This window comes from Penaeus japonicus, unplaced genomic scaffold (assembly GCF_977035675.1).
Source record: "Penaeus japonicus unplaced genomic scaffold, GWHDUDI00000001_assembly GWHDUDI00000027, whole genome shotgun sequence".
NCBI lineage: Eukaryota > Metazoa > Arthropoda > Malacostraca > Decapoda > Penaeidae > Penaeus > Penaeus japonicus.
Genome location: NW_028234429.1, coordinates 26484227 through 26489226, shown reverse-complemented (window position 1 = coordinate 26489226; position 5000 = coordinate 26484227).

Below are 5000 nucleotides of genomic sequence, written 5' to 3'. Positions count from 1 at the left end.
ATGTTTTGTGACAGGATTTGGATATTCCTGTACGCACGACGCGTTTCAGAGAATACTTCAGTATTTTCACTCCATTATTCGATCACCTACTGAGAAACTGGAAATCATTAGCTTGGTTAATAAAAAAGGAATAAACATAAAATTTTACACACTAGACATATATATAAAATATATTCTTTTCATGGTAGGTTACATCACCATTATTAACATTTTTTTTCACTGTGTGCGTGATATTGTTTCATGTGCAAGATTTAAAAATCTGTTAAACACTCTCTCGACCACAAGAAAAACACGAGAAAATCTTCAAAAATCATCTCGACGTTAGGAAAAATAATGGCGCTTTGGTAGGACCTAGAAAAAAAATCACAAATTTCCCTTTATGAGAAATTCCTTCACGCAGATGGCTCCTTATCTCTTAAGTGAAAGCAATGTCTCCAAGCCAAAGAATGGAATCTCCAGCAACGCAGAGTCTGACACATTGGACTTGTGTTTTTCCTCGGCGTGAGGAAGTGACGTTCCTTTCCAAACAAACTCGAGGTCTTACATTATAAAGATTATCGTTGCTGGGCAGATGGAGCGCGGGAGGAGACGAGAAACCAAGCTCAAAGGGTTCAAGGAACGAAAGGAAAATGACATAAACTAAAAGGCTGAAATAGATATAGTGCTAATTATACTTAATGGAATTCTAATGAGAATAGTAATTGCAAATACAACAGGAATAACCACACGGTACCGAAAAGGAAGATCATTATAACTATGATAAAAATAATATAGTGATAATGATAATAATGACAATAACAACTATAATCATATTCATAATCGTAAAAAGTTTTTCCTTAACTTTTATAAATTAAATAAGTAAATAGATAGACAAATGTAAAAATTATGAATCAAATAAAATTATCTCAAATAACTATATAATGAATAATGAATAAATCAATCCGTCATTCATGGAATTAGACAATTATAATACTAATTATAATGTGAATCCAGTGAATAATTTCATTTTAAAAAATGCTAATAAGTAATCATCAAATCTATCGCACCACTTACTAAATAACGTCTCTCTCTCCCGTGTGTGTGTGTGTGTGTGTGTGTGTGTGTGTGTGTGTGTGTGTGTGTGTGTGTGTGTGTGTGTGTGTGTGTGTGTGTGTGTGCGTGTGTGTGTGTGCGCGTGCGTGTGCGTGTGCGTGTGCGTGTGTGCGTGTGCGTGTGCGTGTGCGTGTGCGTGTGCGTGTGCGTGTGCGTGTGCGTGTGTGTGTGTGTGTGTGTGTGTGTGTGTGTGTGTGTGTGTGTGTGTGTGTGTGTGTGTGTGTGCGTGCGTGCCGCCTTATAATGCTCGGGAAACCTTGATGATGACACCAGAGGTCCTTCATCTCCAAAATGCTTGACATTGTCTCCCTTCATAGCCAGCTTTCATCCTTCTTTCTCTCTCATTCCTTCATTTATTCACTGTATCTCATTCCTTCATTCAACCATTTTTCTCTTTTGCTCTCCTATATCAACTCATCATCATTCAGTCCCTTTCGCCTTTCATTCATTTATTCACTCATTCTCTTTTTACACCTACTTGCCGTTGCCATTATCTCAACTTTTTGTCCCAGACTGTAGTAATTCCACACTGAACTTGCAATCCTGTTACATATCTCATCGTCCGTAAAGCAAATCTCGTCGGATAAGTCAGCAGATCTGATGAAATAACAGTCGATTCCTCATCAGACATAAAAGCAAGTATCAGCTAAACGCCTGATGTGACGTCATCAAGTCTTCCCACATTTTTCTGGAATGTAAATTTGGTTATGTCGCCGAGCGCACTTCAGTGACAATTTCCGTCAAAGCCACTTATGAAATTAGATTCATTCGTTGATGAGCTTTATCAAATGATACCAAAGAATAATTTCAGTTAATATAGGAATGAGATTAACCATCACCTTCACAGAAATGAATTTCAGAATTGACAGTATCTCCATTTCCCTGCTCGGTGATTCAGGCAGTCTTTGATAGTTCGTTCAGTTCTAATAAAAATTAAGATTCCTTAACAAAACTGCTTGCCTTCACTACAAGTTACGTTCTGTAAAAGTTATATTGAAACCGACCATTTCGCCTATTAGTTGAGAGAGGACGTAGTTTTCGTTAAACAATTCAAAACGACCTAATAATGGACAAAATTACTGTTTTTTTTTATGCAGACGATCTATTTATCTTTCATCCTTTGTTTCTTTAATTATTTGCTATTGTTGCTTGTTATATCCAGTCTAATTTCTGCATTAGTACTATTTTTGAAAATGTTCATATTTTGTTCAAAACAATAAAAACATGTCAAATTCCTAAATTCTAATCATATAAAAATATTGATATTTTTCCTTTTCCTCTTCCACTTCCTTTTTTCCTCGTCCTCTTCCTTCTCCTCCTTCCTTTCCCGTAATCCTGATTACTCTATTTGATCTGTTGAACTTTTTCCCCTATACTTCAACACACTATTCTGATTCATTTCCCCAAAACAGTGAAAATACAAAACATTACTAAATTCTCACGAAAGAATGATAATGCAAAATATTACCTAATTCTCACGAAAGAATGATAATGCAAAATATTAACCTAATTCTCACGAAAGAATGATAATGCAAAATATTACCTAATTCTCACGAAAGAATGATAATGCAAAACGTAATCAAATTCTCAAATAATAATACTAAACATTACTAAATTCTCAGGAAAGAATAACATTGCAAAACATCACCAAATTCTAAGCCTCTTTGATATGCTATTCTGTAATTTCATATTTAATTTAATATTTTATTTCATATTTAATTTAATATTTTATTTACTATTTAATTTAATATTTTATTTACTATTTAATTTAATATTTTATTTACTATTTAATTTAATATTTTATTTACTATTTAATTTCATATTTTATTTACTATTTAATTTCATATTTAATTTAAATAATGAAATTTCATATTCTATTCGCACATCCTGTATGGAAAACTTTTTCACGGGTTGCACAATTAGGCTTTTAGAACACCGTTCGTTTGGCCATATTTGGATGTGTTTCATCTACTATTATGTTGCAATTCATTCCTTTTGAAATCTTCGTCTTCTCCGTCTTCTCCGTCTTCTCCTTCTCCGTCTTCTCCGTCTTCTCCTTCTCCTTCTCCGTCTTCTCCGTCTTCTCCTTCTCCGTCTTCTCCGTCTTCTCCTTCTCCTTCTCCGTCTTCTCCGTCTTCTCCTTCTCCGTCTTCTCCGTCTTCTCCGTCTTCTCCTTCTCCGTCTTCTCCGTCTTCTCCTTCTCCTTCTCCGTCTTCTCCTTCTCCTTCTCCGTCTTCTCCGTCTTCTCCTTCTCCGTCTTCTCCGTCTTCTCCTTCTCCTTCTCCGTCTTCTCCTTCTCCGTCTTCTCCGTCTTCTCCTTCTCCTTCTCCGTCTTCTCCGTCTTCTCCTTCTCCTTCTTCTCCTTCTCCTTCTCCGTCTTCTCCTTCTCCGTCTTCTCCGTCTTCTCCGTCTTCTCCTTCTCCGTCTTCTCCGTCTTCTCCGTCTTCTCCTTCTCCGTCTTCTCCGTCTTCTCCGTCTTCTCCTTCTCCGTCTTCTCCGTCTTCTCCGTCTTCTCCTTCTCCGTCTTCTCCTTCTCCGTCTTCTCCGTCTTCTCCTTCTCCTTCTCCTTCTCCGTCTTCTCCGTCTTCTCCGTCTTCTCCTTCTCCGTCTTCTCCGTCGTCTTCTTCGCCGTCTTCTCCGTCTTCTCCGTCTTCTCCGTCTTCTCCTTCTCCGTCTTCTCCGTCTTCTCCGTCTTCTCCTTCTCCGTCTTCTCCGTCTTCTCCTTCTCCGTCTTCTCCGTCTTCTCCGTCTTCTCCTTCTCCGTCTTCTCCGTCTTCTCCTTCTCCGTCTTCTCCGTCTTCTCCGTCTTCTCCTTCTCCGTCTTCTCCGTCTTCTCCTTCTCCGTCTTCTCCTTCTCCGTCTTCTCCTTCTCCGTCTTCTCCTTCTCCTTCTTCTTCTCCTCCTTCTTCTCCGTCTTCTCCTCCTTCTCCGTCTTCTCCGTCTTCTCCTTCTCCGTCTTCTCCGTCTTCTCCTTCTCCGTCTTCTCCGTCTTCTCCTTCTCCGTCTTCTCCGTCTTCTCCGTCTTCTCCTTCTCCGTCTTCTCCGTCTTCTCCGTCTTCTCCGTCTTCTCCTTCTCCGTCTTCTCCGTCTTCTCCTTCTCCGTCTTCTCCGTCTTCTCCTTCTCCTTCTCCGTCTTCTCCGTCTTCTCCTTCTCCGTCTTCTCCTTCTCCTTCTCCGTCTTCTCCGTCTTCTCCTTCTCCGTCTTCTCCGTCTTCTCCTTCTCCTTCTCCGTCTTCTCCGTCTTCTCCGTCTTCTCCTTCTCCTTCTCCGTCTTCTCCGTCTTCTCCTTCTCCGTCTTCTCCGTCTTCTCCGTCTTCTCCTTCTCCTTCTCCGTCTTCTCCGTCTTCTCCTTCTCCGTCTTCTCCTTCTCCTTCTCCGTCTTCTCCGTCTTCTCCTTCTCCGTCTTCTCCTTCTCCTTCTCCGTCTTCTCCTTCTCCGTCTTCTCCGTCTTCTCCTTCTCCTTCTCCGTCTTCTCCGTCTTCTCCTTCTCCTTCTCCGTCTTCTCCGTCTTCTCCGTCTTCTCCTTCTCCTTCTCCTTCTCCGTCTTCTCCGTCTTCTCCTTCTCCTTCTCCTTCTCCTTCTCCGTCTTCTCCTTCTCCGTCTTCTCCGTCTTCTCCTTCTCCTTCTCCGTCTTCTCCGTCTTCTCCGTCTTCTCCTTCTCCGTCTTCTCCGTCTTCTCCTTCTCCGTCTTCTCCGTCTTCTCCTTCTCCGTCTTCTCCGTCTTCTCCTTCTCCGTCTTCTCCGTCTTCTCCTTCTCCGTCTTCTCCGTCTTCTCCTTCTCCTTCTCCGTCTTCTCCGTCTTCTCCTTCTCCGTCTTCTCCGTCTTCTCCTTCTCCTTCTCCGTCTTCTCCGTCTTCTCCTTCTCCGTCTTCTCCGTCTTCTCCTTCTCCTTCTCCGTCTTCTCCTTC